Source organism: Cherax quadricarinatus, chromosome 40 (genome assembly GCF_038502225.1).
Source record: "Cherax quadricarinatus isolate ZL_2023a chromosome 40, ASM3850222v1, whole genome shotgun sequence".
NCBI classification, from domain to species: Eukaryota; Metazoa; Arthropoda; class Malacostraca; order Decapoda; family Parastacidae; genus Cherax; species Cherax quadricarinatus.
Window position 1 is genome coordinate 5,049,964 of NC_091331.1, and position 14,829 is coordinate 5,064,792.

General features: G+C 42.2%; 1 protein-coding gene across 5 annotated transcripts in view; it reads right to left on the reverse strand.

Moving 5' to 3' along the window:
* The window catches only part of LOC128687363 (cytochrome P450 302a1, mitochondrial-like), a 47,238-nt gene extending 40,202 nt beyond the window's left edge, over nt 1-7,036 (reverse strand). For 4 of the 5 annotated variants that reach the window (XM_070092652.1, XM_070092653.1, XM_070092641.1 and 1 more), the window contains exon 1: nt 6,901-7,036. The gene's annotated coding sequence lies outside the window, so the exon portion shown is untranslated. The remainder of the gene's footprint in view (nt 1-6,900) is intronic. The other variant, XM_070092642.1, reaches the window with a different exon arrangement.
* Between the last annotated feature and the right edge of the window lie 7,793 nt (nt 7,037-14,829).

Below are 14,829 nucleotides of genomic sequence, written 5' to 3' on the forward strand. Positions count from 1 at the left end.
CAGGGTTAAAAATACGGACAAAATCTTATTTTATCTTACTGATATCATGGTAGTGTGCGGGACCCGCACACTACCATCCGAGTCAACAACAACAGGCTTTCCCTCGACCTAGCTAATACATGGGGCGGGGACAGTGATGAGGACAAACGACCTAGGGAAGAAAAAACTGATGTTCAAGGCAGATGTAGACCCAGACGTCTACAGTGACTCTACACTCCAAGGCCTTAGGTCAGGTGAACACTGAAGCAAAGCACCAGCAGAGCTGGACTACCAACTCCACCAAGGCGGCACAGAAATGCAGCAACAAGTGTCTTTACCAAAGCATTTTGGTGGGCACAAGTTTTGATTTATAGTTTTTGACCTCATCCTCCTCAATGGGAGCGTCAAAAAATATAAAACTCATAGAAAGTATTCCACAGAGCCACAAGAAAATCTCAAACGATAAAATAATTCATCTAATAACATTAAAATCAATAAAAAAAACACCACCAGGCTGTAAAGGTGGATGACTGGCACAAGTGTCTAACAGGATAAGAGGATTTATTTAGGTAATGTACATATGATTTTAGATGTTGTTGACATGAATAAGCTGAACATTATGTAGAATTAACGAAAAATAACCCAAAAAAGTTCATTCTAAGATTATTTTAAATCGCCGAGTGCACAAAATATACAATAATTAGAAAGCCTGGAGTTTACCTGGAGAGAGTTCCGGGGGTCAACGCCCCCGCGGCCCGGTCTGTGACCAGGCCTCCTGGTGGATCAGAGCCTGATCAACCAGGCTGTTACTGCTGGCTGCACGCAAACCAACGTACGAGCCACAGCCCGGCTGGTCAGGAACCGACTTTAGGTGCTTGTCCAGTGCCAGCTTGAAGACTGCCAGGGGTCTGTTGGTAATCCCCCTTATGTATGCTGGGAGGCAGTTGAACAGTCTCGGGCCCCTGACACTTACTGGATGGTCTCTTAACGTGCTAGTGACACCCCTGCTTTTCATTGGGGGGACGTTGCATCTTCTGCCAAGTCTTTTGCTTTCGTAGTGAGTGATTTTCGTGTGCAAGTTCGGTACTAGTCCCTCTAGGATTTTCCAGGTGTATATAATCATGTATCTCTCCCTCCTGCGTTCCAGGGAATACAGGTTTAGGAACCTCAAGCGCTCCCAGTAATTGAGGTGTTTTATCTCCGTTATGCGCGCCGTGAAAGTTCTCTGTACATTTTCTAGGTCGGCAATTTCACCTGCCTTGAAAGGTGCTGTTAGTGTGCAGCAATATTCCAGCCTAGATAGAACAAGTGACCTGAAGAGTGTCATCATGGGCTTGGCCTCCCTAGTTTTGAAGGTTCTCATTATCCATCCTGTCATTTTTCTAGCAGATGCGATTGATACAATGTTATGGTCCTTGAAGGTGAGATCCTCTGACATAATCACTCCCAGGTCTTTGACGTTGGTGTTTCGCTCTATTTTGTGGCCAGAATTTGTTTTGTACTCTGATGGTTTAATTTCCTTAAGTATACAGAGCATTACCAGGAAAACTTACACAAGTACTGAGAACTTACACTAGTACTGAGAACTTACACTACTACTGAGAACTTACACAATATTGCATAATTTTACATTTTTATTTTGTAACTTTTGGGTGAGATCGAGTTTGTATTTTATCAGCTTTGATCCAAGGAAGTGGAGAGCACCTCCAATTCCCTGGATGAAGAGCCCTTCACCGGAGTTAGGCATCCCCTTCACATGAACGACATAGGAACACGCAAGCAGTGTCTGGCGTGGAGGATCTTGGGGAAATTCAGCCAGGTCCTGCAACCTCATACCTGAGCAGAATGGACACAGTGCTTACTTCGAGGCTTATATATCTCTCTCAGTGTATATACACCGAGAAGTGTGTCCTCTCAGTGTATATACACCGAGAAGTGTGTCCTCTCAGTGTATATACACCGTGAAGTGTGTCCTCTCAGTGTATATACACCGTGAAGTGTGTCCTCTCAGTGTATATACACCGAGAAGTGTGTCCTCTCAGTGTATATACACCGTGAAGTGTGTCCTCTCAGTGTATATATACACCGAGAAGTGTGTCCTCTCAGTGTATATATACACCGAGAAGTGTGTCCTCTCAGTGTATATATACACCGAGAAGTGTGTCCTCTCAGTGTATATACACCGAGAAGTGTGTCCTCTCAGTGTATATATACACCGAGAAGTGTGTCCTCTCAGTGTATATATACACCGAGAAGTGTGTCCTCTCAGTGTATATACACCGAGAAGTGTGTCCTCTCAGTGTATATATACACCGAGAAGTGTGTCCTCTCAGTGTATATATACACCGAGAAGTGTGTCCTCTCAGTGTATATATACACCGAGAAGTGTCCTCTCAGTGTATATACACCGAGAAGTGTGTCCTCTCAGTGTATATACACTGAGAAGTGTGTCCTCTCAGTGTATATATATACCGAGAAGTGTGTCCTCTCAGTGTATATATACACCGAGAAGTGTGTCCTCTCAGTGTATATACACCGAGAAGTGTGTCCTCTCAGTGTATATATACACCGAGAAGTGTGTCCTCTCAGTGTATATACACCGAGAAGTGTGTCCTCTCAGTGTATATACACCGAGAAGTGTGTCCTCTCAGTGTATATATACACCGAGAAGTGTGTCCTCTCAGTGTATATATATACCGAGAAGTGTGTCCTCTCAGTGTATATATACACCGAGAAGTGTGTCCTCTCAGTGTATATATACACCGAGAAGTGTGTCCTCTCAGTGTATATACACCGAGAAGTGTGTCCTCTCAGTGTATATATACACCGAGAAGTGTGTCCTCTCAGTGTATATATACACCGAGAAGTGTGTCCTCTCAGTGTATATATACACCGAGAAGTGTCCTCTCAGTGTATATACACCGAGAAGTGTGTCCTCTCAGTGCATATATACACCGAGAAGTGTGTCCTCTCAGTGTATATACACTGAGAAGTGTGTCCTCTCAGTGTATATATATACCGAGAAGTGTGTCCTCTCAGTGTATATATACACCGAGAAGTGTGTCCTCTCAGTGTATATACACCGAGAAGTGTGTCCTCTCAGTGTATATATACACCGAGAAGTGTGTCCTCTCAGTGTATATACACCGAGAAGTGTGTCCTCTCAGTGTATATACACCGAGAAGTGTGTCCTCTCAGTGTATATATACACCGAGAAGTGTGTCCTCTCAGTGTATATATATACCGAGAAGTGTGTCCTCTCAGTGTATATATACACCGAGAAGTGTGTCCTCTCAGTGTATATATACACCGAGAAGTGTCCTCTCAGTGTATATACACCGAGAAGTGTGTCCTCTCAGTGCATATATACACCGAGAAGTGTGTCCTCTCAGTGTATATACACTGAGAAGTGTGTCCTCTCAGTGTATATATATATACCGAAAAGTGTGTCCTCTCAGTGTATATATACACCGAGAAGTGTGTCCTCTCAGTGTATATACACCGAGAAGTATGTCCTCTCAGTGTATATATATACCGAGAAGTGTGTCCTCTCAGTGTATATATACACCGAGAAGTGTGTCCTCTCAGTGTATATATACACCGAGAAGTGTCCTCTCAGTGTATATACACCAAGAAGTGTGTCCTCTTAGTGCATATATACACCGAGAAGTGTGTCCTCTCAGTGTATATACACTGAGAAGTGTGTCCTCTCAGTGTATATATATACCGAGAAGTGTGTCCTCTCAGTGTATATATACACCGAGAAGTGTGTCCTCTCAGTGTATATACACCGAGAAGTGTGTCCTCTCAGTGTATATATACACCGAGAAGTGTGTCCTCTCAGTGTATATACACCGAGAAGTGTGTCCTCTCAGTGTATATACACCGAGAAGTGTGTCCTCTCAGTGTATATACACCGAGAAGTGTGTCCTCTCAGTGTATATACACAGAGGTGTGTCCTCAGTGTATATGCACCGAGAGGTGTGTCCTCTCAGTGTATATACACCGAGAAGTGTGTCCTCTCAGTGTATATATATACCGAGAAGTGTGTCCTCTCAGTGTATATACACAGAGGTGTGTCCTCAGTGTATATGCACCGAGAGGTGTGTCCTCTCAGTGTATATACACCGAGAAGTGTGTCCTCTCAGTGTATATATATACCGAGAGGTGTGTCCTCTCAGTGTATATACACCGAGGTGTGTCCTCTCAGTGTATATACACCGAGAGGTGTGCCCTCTCTCTGCATTTCTTGGTGTATATACACCAAAAGGAGTGTCTCTTTACGTACTCACCTATATGCAGTTGCAGGAGCTGAGGCTCAGCTCCTGGCTTCGAGAACCTTATCGTACATCTTAAAGCTACATATATACACTAAAAGATGTGCATCTCTCAGTGTACATGCACACAGGCATTTATACATTCTTAAGTGTATAAACTCCCTGTTGTATGGATTAAAGTTTACGCAGGGATGCTGTATTCCCCATTTAAGGGATTACAGTATCCCTGGAGTGAATTGGCAGGTTAAATGCCGTCTTTATTAACAACTGGGAAGGGTACTTTGACGCTGGCGAAGGGTTCTCCATTCAAGGAATGGGAGTCGTCTTCCTCTTCCCTGGATCAAACTTATTTGCCTTCCATTCCCCAGGAGCTGTATGACACTTACGGAGTTAGAGCTTCCAATGTATATGACACTGGTCCAGGACGGGCCGGTACAATTAATTTTCATTTCCTGTTTCAAGATTTGTGATGATTTACGAGGTTAGAAATGTGTTGGTTCAAGAGAGAGAGAGAGAGAGAGAGAGAGAGAGAGAGAGAGAGAGAGAGAGAGAGAGAGAGAGAGAGAGAGAGAGAGAGAGAGAGAGAGAGAGAGAGAGAGAGAGAGAGAGAGAGAGAGAGAGAGAGAGAGAGAGAGAGAGAGAGAGGACAGCGTGAAACAAGATTTTATGCCACAAGACGGGCAGAAAGCAGCAACTTCACTCTGGCTGTACCCTTCTCCAGAACATCACTCCATCTGAGATCATATATACCCAGGATGACTCGAGTATGGAACACATTCGTATAGCATAATGATGTCAACGAGATAAAGTCAGTTGATCAAACGAAAATGCTGGCCCATAGATGGCTCCAACTTCATCCTGTTCCCTACTTGCATGTCTCATAACAATAAAAATGCTTTCAAATGAGCTGATGTAGGTAACAGCTCTTAGCTTGCCAATAAAGTTAGGAATCCTTAACCTGTAAATAGCTTGTCAATAAAGCTAGGGATCCTTAATCTTGTCAAACCCTGTGTAAAAGAGAGAGAGAGAGAGGGAGAGAGTGAGAGAGAGAGAGAGAGAGAGAGAGAGAGAGAGAGAGAGAGAGAGAGAGAGAGAGAGAGAGAGAGAGAGAGAGAGAGAGAGAGAGAGAGAGAGAGAGAATGGTCACACAAGGAATGGGAGAACACAGAGGACTACATACACAGAGACAGAATAAATGAGACAGGTTTAACTAACACATCTTAATTACCAACCTGGACATGCCCACTCATGCTTCGCGGAATATTAAAAAAAATGTATCATGAGTTGCATAGTAACTTGTTTTAAGTCATGGAGAGAGGGGTAAGAGATGACCTTCAAGGTTTATGTCACCTTCACATGGAGAAGAGGATGGAGTCATTACGTGCGTTGTGCTAGGATGACTACTGCCTCCCAGGCAGTTCAGGGTCAAAAAATTTGATATTTTTGTCAAAAATTTTCCGGTGTTTTACCTCATTAAAAATTACGAGCGGAATTACCAATACATTGTTTAACAACGATGATAATGATGATAGGCTCAACGAACTAAATCTCACACGACAAGGGTATGTACACTGCGAGGTGTATCTCTTACTCTATATACTAGTATACTGAGATTTACTTTAATCCCTTTCTGTAGATTAAAGTATCCTTGATCGGTACTGTACATGTTATGTGCAGGAGACACAGACCATATGAATATATGATCACAACGTACAAGATACCCAGGGACATCGTCAACGCAGACATTGGTCCAGAACCGATTAAAATGCCGTCATAAGTTTCCTCTCCCAGATGTGGGTCATCTTTGAACAAGTTGACGCTGATTTAAAAGTTACGAAGCGTCTTAAGGAGACATCAGTTCATTGTGATGGTAGAGAAGGAACGACAAACGTTAGAACCTGAGCCTAAGTTGGCTAATGTAGGTCGCATCCTGGGAAATATAAAAAATCATTGGAAATATGCCAAACTGTTTGGCTTTCTTAAGCTGAGTTATTAACGTTCCAGTATTATTAATAATAAAGAAATATCCTTATGTAGCATGCAAGCAAACCTTGGTAGCATGTGACATAGCTACAAATAGAAATAACGAGATCGACACCATGCCTAACCCTTCTAGGGTAGGGTAGGTGCCTGAGCCCGAGCCTTTAGCTCATAAGACTGTCATTCCCATTTGCCCCCTTGGGGCGGGGATGGCAGACCAGAGAGGCCTAGCTTGTGGCTAGGCCTGGGGACAGTTAGTCCCAAAGATGAGGAGGTACTTGTGCCTCCTCCCATGGGAGACTTAGGTCTCAGACACTCCCTAAAGAGGGAGCCAAGGCCGGGCCACCACTTGGAAAAGGCCCGGGCCGGGAGAATACCGGCGAATCTTTAATAATAATAGAAATAACGAAGCATAACAAGGGCAGGAGTCATTACACCACGACATTGACGATCAAAGATCGGGGCGAATAGGATAAAGTTCGACCTTCACAGACATATTGGGTGGGTAAGTGAATGTACCGAGCAGCTGAAGTTAGCAAGCACACTTTAATGAGTGCTCACGCATGCACATACACCTAAAGGTGTATGTGCTTAAAGTTTTATTAGAATATTATGTAACTATTCATCCATGCTTCATGGTAAACATGTAATAATGACAACTCACGTGTTTTGTGGTCAGTGGGAGGCCAGAGAGAGTCCGTAAACACTGTGACCGACGTGTGAAAGTCTGAGACTGGTTGTTGTGGTGTGATGAACCCAGCCTCCAGCATCTCACTAGCTGCCACACACCTCCACCAACACCACCACTGCCACAACCCCCACCTCCTTCCCCACCACCAACACCACTACTTCCACAACCCCACCTCCTTCCCCACCACCACCACTACTTCCACAACCCCCACCTCCTTCCCCACCACCCGCACACACACCTCCACCAACAGCACCACTTCCACACACCCCACCACCACTACTTCCACAACCCCCACCTCCTTCCCCACCACCCACACACACAACTCCACCAACACCACCACTTCCACAACCCCCACCTCCTTCCCTACCACCAACACCACTACTTCCACAACCCCCACCTCCTTCCCCACCACCCGCACACACACCACTTCCACAACCCCCTAGGGCAGTGGTTCCCAAACTTTTTCAGCTTGTTACCCAATTTAACATGCCACATAAAGCATGTTACCCCTTTCACAAAATGTTGTTATTATTGATATATATGGCTAAACGTGAACGTATACAGCCTCGCATACTCTGCTAATCCTAGCAAAACCATTGAAAACGTAAGAACCACACATACATTATATATAAAATTAATAATAGCTACAAATTCACAGTAACAGTGGGTAAATACTAACTATATACTGCACAGGGCAGTACACATACATACCAGCTTATGTCTACCTCGGCTGATGCTCACAGATAAACTGACAGTGTGAAATAGAGGCAGCCTCAGGAAGTGAGTGACGCGTACTTGACAGGTCGATCTGGGCTACTGAGTGACTTTTGTCCTGAAGCATACTTGTCAAAATACTTTTGGGTTTCCACACACTTAGCTATATATTTCTTCTTTTCTAATACTGTATATTAGTTTTTGATGTTTGTTATTTGGTTTAACTTTATTACTTACTTATAATAGGTTTACTTTACAACTTTATATACTAAGACAAAGTTAACAATAATCCTCATACCGGTACCGCATTGTATTCTTGATTTTCAGAATTCATAACTTTTTTCTGTCACCCCTCCATTACCCCCCAAAAATGGTTAAATTACCCCCAGGGGGTAATTTACCCCCAGTTTGGGAACCACTGCCCTAGGGGTTATCCTAGGTTCCTACACATATGCTGCTATGTATGATAATCTATGTAACTGTATTTGTGTTAACCTGAATAAACTTACCCCCTCCTCCATTACCATCACTACCACTACTTGTCAGACCGGGTCTTAGGTATCACCCTAAGTAGCTTAATTACATTTAATATAATAGTAACGGCCAGCGAAGGGACGGGACCCCTGCAACTACATATTGAGTACATATAGACGAGTACAAGAGTAATTACCTTCAATTGATCAGTTGGTAAATTACTGCACTTGTTCGCTACTACCCATACATCAGTGACCCAACCATTCTTCCACTAGGGATCATAGAGAGAATTAGAAAAAAAAAACTTAATGTGCTCACCATTCACTGAACGCTTCGTCTATTACAAGAGTTCACACCTACATGTAATTCAGCTGCTAGTGTTGCAACCCCTGAATGGGTTACAATGATTATTATGTATATATGTAATGTATATTATCTTTTCATATAATTTTATATTGCTTATATTTGCGATAATAGCTAAATCGTAAATGTATGACTTTATATTATTATTTGACTGTTATATTGTTATTTAGCTTATGTTGTTAGGATGTATATAAAATGTGCTCAGTTAGTCTTGATTGTCAAACTACTGTAATTATCGCTTGTCGCTCGTTATACTGCCGGCTTCTGAGCTGCAGTTGTCCACGTAGCTATCACGTGATCGAGGGGGGGGTGTCCTCACCTCTCGTGAAATAGTCAGTCTGCTGGAGACTCGCTTGCTGGTTGGACAGCTTGTCTGTCTGACAGTCTGCTGGAGACTCGCTTGCTGGTTGGACAGATTGTCTGTCTCATTATTCTTGTTAGTTCTGTAGAACTTTGTTCACAGAACATTGTATAGACTTAGTGATTTTCGACGTTGTACTGAGGTTGTGTGTCACATAGACACTCTGAACATCTCAGGTCCCGAGCTATAGCTTCTGACCTAATTTTGTACTGGTTCCTGTGTATTGTCACAGTCACAGTTTTACCTATGCTGAACAAAGATTCAGTATTATGGGAGTTTTGTAACTTTTGTGGAGGATCTGCAGATGGTCCCTACTTAGTGTCGTTATATTATCTCCTTGTTCCTGATTCTGTGTTGCAGTCGCTTGATATTGCATTGCTATTGGGCTTAGAATTCTTTGTTGTTCAAGCAGACTGTTCGGGTTGCCAGTCGGTCAAGAAGTTAGTTTATTTGAGGACTTTGTCAGTCACTTGTTTAAGTCTTATTCGAGTCTTGAGACATAGCTAACTACTTAAGAGCACTTACACGCATACACACACTTACTTGTATATATTTGTATTATGTTATTAAATGTTAATGTACCTGACGGTACTTAAGAATTATAAATGTGATATGTGCTTTCAGCACAATAATATTGAACTCGAGAGATTGATTTTATTTTTATTGTTGTAATTAATTTAATTTGATAATATACCTCTAGACAACTTACTACTTAATAAATTTATTAAATTTTAATTTCTCTAGTTAGTAGCCTACCAGTTGTAATCCTAAAGCACTATTGAACCATACTGAATTTTAATGGATAATTGGACAAGGATACTGACTACTTGTTACGAAAACCCAGTAACAGGCTGGATGCTAGAAGGGCAGTCCTTTCTAGTATTCACTGGAGATCTCTAAGCTTTTAGAATCGCGTTTTTTGTAACAAATGGGGGCCTGTCCGGGAGGCTCTTGATCCAAGGTGTTGGAGAAATTGTCCAGTTTGACATACTAGTGAATCTATGATCAAACACTTTGAGTACTTTCCTAATCTGAAGACTTTGAGTTTAGTCTTGTACAACATACCAGGTGGATGTATGTACCTGACTGAGTCTCTTGATCCAAGGAGATGGAAATACTGTTTATGAGCTCTATCTCTAAGACAACCAACACTAAAATTCCTATTAGGATTATAGTTTCCCATAATCACTCTCTCGTAGTACAATTATTTTCGTGATGTATGCTAAAGTGAAACAGTTAATTGATACTCTGACTTTGTCTGAGTTAAGTACATTAAAACTTCAGACGTGTTGGCAAGTAGCCAAATATCTCGGTGTGACGTATAACAGGAATTACACCGCTGAAACTGTCAGAGCATTAATTAAAGATATATTGTTTCCTGCTCATACAAAGATGTCTGATTATGATTCAGATTCAGAAAGCCTAGTGTCACAATTAGGAAGTATGACTCTATTTGATGAAGATGAAAGAGCAACTAGAGCAGAAGTGAGCCTAGTGGCTGAGCCTAGTGTAGCTCAGTTCTCGCTCACACCTTCCCGCCTCACTGACACATTAGTACAGAGTATAGCTGTTAGCATGACGCAGCCTAATACTAGTACAGTGTATACTACACCTGTATTTACTTATCCTAGACCAGATCTAGACTCTCTAGAGACGGCTGGACCAAGTGTCCGACCTAAGGACCGTCCAGACCATGTTAATTTCCCTACTCCTCCATTACCCACTGGTCCTATCTCTCAGGAACAGTTTGCGAGGTTTGATGGAGAAAAATACATGTAAGTTGTCAGCTGATAGTGTTTCTACCACAGTCAAGAATCTAGTTGTGTTACCAGTTACATTTCGTGAACAAGCCATTGATTTTGCTCACAATAGTCCCATAGGAGGACATTTGGGTGTCAAGAAGACACTCGGTAAACTGGCAAAACATTTTACTTGGCCAAAGATGAAGGAAACAGTAGCTGATCATGTGCGACGTTGCCATGTGTGTCAAGTGACAGGCAAGCCAGCGCACACACCTCCACCTGCGCCTCTCATTCCTATCACCGTGCATAGTGAACCATTCTCACGTCTTATTATTGATTGTGTTGGTCCTTTGCCTAGAACCAAACTAGGAAACCAATACTTATTTACTATTATGGACGCTGCAACACGCTATCCCGAAGCTATTCCTATGAGAAAAATTAATGCTCGTGCTATTGTGAGAGCGCTGATGAAATTTTTCTCCCAGGTTGGATTGCCACGAGAGATACAATCAGATCAGGGATCTAATTTCACTTCTAAGATCTTTCGAGAAGCATTATCCCACCTAGGAATAAAGTCTGTACTTTCAACCAGTTATCATCCACAGTCACAAGGTGCTCTAGAGAGATTTCATCAGACACTGAAGTCCATGGGCATCTCCCTGTATTTTAGTGCCTAAACCTGACGGTAGTTTCAGGATGTGCACTGACTATAGGAAAGTGAACTCTGTCACCTTGCCTGATGGTTATCCTCTACCTCGCATTGACGACCTTATTGACCGTGTGTCAGGAGCCCAGTTTGTCAGCCGTTTAGATCTCTTACGAGGCTATTATCAAGTCCCGCTTACTGAACGTGCTCAAGAAATATCTGCTTTTACTGTTCAAGATGGATTGTTTAACTACCTCGTCACCCCCTTCGGCCTATGTAACGCGGCTTCTTCATTCCAACGTATAATGAACGAGTTGACCCACAACTTAGAAGGAGTAGAAGCCTATCTTGACGACTTAGTGGTGTACAGTGACGAGTGGGAACAGCACTTGACGCGTCTCAGAGCATTGTTTGAGAGACTGGCGCACTACAACTTCACTGTTAACTTAGCTAAATGTAGTTTTGGTCAAGCCAAGATTACCTATCTAGGCTTTTGTATCGGCCAAGGTGAGGTTGTTCCTATTGAGGCTAAGGTTCGTGCAATTTCTGAATTTCCAATGCCACAGGATAGGAAGGGAGTACAGAGATTCCTGGGTATGGCAGGATATTATCGCAGGTTCTGTCCAAACTTTTCTCAGATTGCAGCTCCTCTCACTGAGCTTACTAGTAGCAAAGTTCAGTTCACCTGGACTAGAGATTGTTCAGACTCGTTCAAAAGGTTGAAGCGCTTGCTATCCTCTGCTCCTGTGTTGAAGAGTCCTAATTTCAATCTTCCCTTCTTTTTACATATAGATGCGAGTGGTTATGCAGTGGGTGCTGTGCTGCTCCAACAGTCAACATCCACTGACATTCTCCATCCTATATGTTACTATTCATCTAAGCTTAAACGACACCAGAAAAATTATGCCACTATTGAGAAAGAGGCTCTAGCTCTTGTGGTGTCATTGGAACATTTTGACGTGTATTTGGGCACTTCCCCATTTAAAATTAACGTTTTTTCTGACCACAATCCACTCACTTATATTAATACCATGAAAAGTAAAAATGCTAGGATCATGAGGTGGGCCCTCAGAATCCAACCTTATTCTATTAGTATAAAACACATAAGTGGTCATTGTAATGTAATTGCTGACGCTCTGTCACGTCCTTAATAATTATCAATTACATTAAATTAACGTAATTTTATGCCCAAATACGTTTTGTTACTTGCTATGTCAAATTCAGTAAAGTAACTTAATCCCTCCAGCCCATATTAACTATATATACTCATGTCATGTCTAATTATTATATTTATATATTCACAGTAATGTTGTGTGAGGAGGAGACAAGCTGAGTGTTGAGTGAGTAGTGTCGTGTGGGCGAGGTACTGCGCGTGACACAACACTGTCCTGTCGCAGACCCCCCCCCTTACTACACACCTTAAGCTGTTTCATACTCAGATGTTCATACTGCCTAGCATTCCACAACCACTACTTAAGAGTGGAATGCAGTCTCCTCTACTATGATCGAGCCTCAACGTGCCCTCCTTGTCAGCGCTATCCTGTCTCTACACTGATGTATATAACCACGAGTATGCAGAAATACGATACTGTGTACTGCCCTAGTTAGGGGCATATCCTAGTGACGGACGCTGTGAAATTGTAGAAGTGCTTGGCACAAGAGACTCGGATTAATATTTTATTGACATGAGTAACCAGAAATAATGTGATAGACATTCATGCAACTCCTAGTGCGACCCTCTGTCGTGTTGGGGGGGGTGTTGCAACCCCTGAATGGGTTACAATGATTATTATGTATATATGTAATGTATATTATCTTTTCATATAATTTTATATTGCTTATATTTGCGATAATAGCTAAATCGTAAATGTATGACTTTATATTATTATTTGACTGTTATATTGTTATTTAGCTTATGTTGTTAGGATGTATATAAAATGTGCTCAGTTAGTCTTGATTGTCAAACTACTGTAATTATCGCTTGTCGCTCGTTATACTGCCGGCTTCTGAGCTGCAGTTGTCCACGTAGCTATCACGTGATCGAGGGGGGGGTGTCCTCACCTCTCGTGAAATAGTCAGTCTGCTGGAGACTCGCTTGCTGGTTGGACAGCTTGTCTGTCTGACAGTCTGCTGGAGACTCGCTTGCTGGTTGGACAGATTGTCTGTCTCATTATTCTTGTTAGTTCTGTAGAACTTTGTTCACAGAACATTGTATAGACTTAGTGATTTTCGACGTTGTACTGAGGTTGTGTGTCACATAGACACTCTGAACATCTCAGGTCCCGAGCTATAGCTTCTGACCTAATTTTGTACTGGTTCCTGTGTATTGTCACAGTCACAGTTTTACCTATGCTGAACAAAGATTCAGTATTATGGGAGTTTTGTAACTTTTGTGGAGGATCTGCAGATGGTCCCTACTTAGTGTCGTTATATTATCTCCTTGTTCCTGATTCTGTGTTGCAGTCGCTTGATATTGCATTGCTATTGGGCTTAGAATTCTTTGTTGTTCAAGCAGACTGTTCGGGTTGCCAGTCGGTCAAGAAGTTAGTTTATTTGAGGACTTTGTCAGTCACTTGTTTAAGTCTTATTCGAGTCTTGAGACATAGCTAACTACTTAAGAGCACTTACACGCATACACACACTTACTTGTATATATTTGTATTATGTTATTAAATGTTAATGTACCTGACGGTACTTAAGAATTATAAATGTGATATGTGCTTTCAGCACAATAATATTGAACTCGAGAGATTGATTTTATTTTTATTGTTGTAATTAATTTAATTTGATAATATACCTCTAGACAACTTACTACTTAATAAATTTATTAAATTTTAATTTCTCTAGTTAGTAGCCTACCAGTTGTAATCCTAAAGCACTATTGAACCATACTGAATTTTAATGGATAATTGGACAAGGATACTGACTACTTGTTACGAAAACCCAGTAACAGGCTGGATGCTAGAAGGGCAGTCCTTTCTAGTATTCACTGGAGATCTCTAAGCTTTTAGAATCGCGTTTTTATTAAATTATTATTATTATTATAATCAAAAAGAAGCGCTAAGCCACAAGGACTATACAGCGCTGCAGGGCAGGAAGGAAGTGAGGGCATCAGGTGGCAAAAGGGAGATGGATGAGCAACAGGTTACGGATAACAGCGGGGCAGTGGATGGTGAAAGGGTAAAGGGCAGCAAGAGACTGAGCCAGAAAGGGCTGAGGGGAGTGCGAAAAGTATCATCAGAGTTTGTGGAGTAAATCGGTCGTTGTCAAGAAGTCAATGAGAGAGTCAGGATTAAAGGAGGGTCCATCAGCAAGAAGGGAAGGTAAAGAGAGAGTAGTAGAACGAAGACGACGTTGGAGGTAAATTCTGCGTGCTCGTTGATAGAGAGGGCAGTCTAACAGAATGTGGCTAATCGATACTGGAACTTGACACTGCTCACAGAGAGGAACAGGGTGCCTCTCCATGAGATACCCATGAGTAAGACGAGTGTGGCCAATGCGAAGGCGGGAGAGAGTGGTCTCCCAACTTCGGCACTGATGACAAGAAGACGGCCAGTAACCTATGCTCGGTTTAATAGAATGAAGTTTGTTACCGAGCAGAG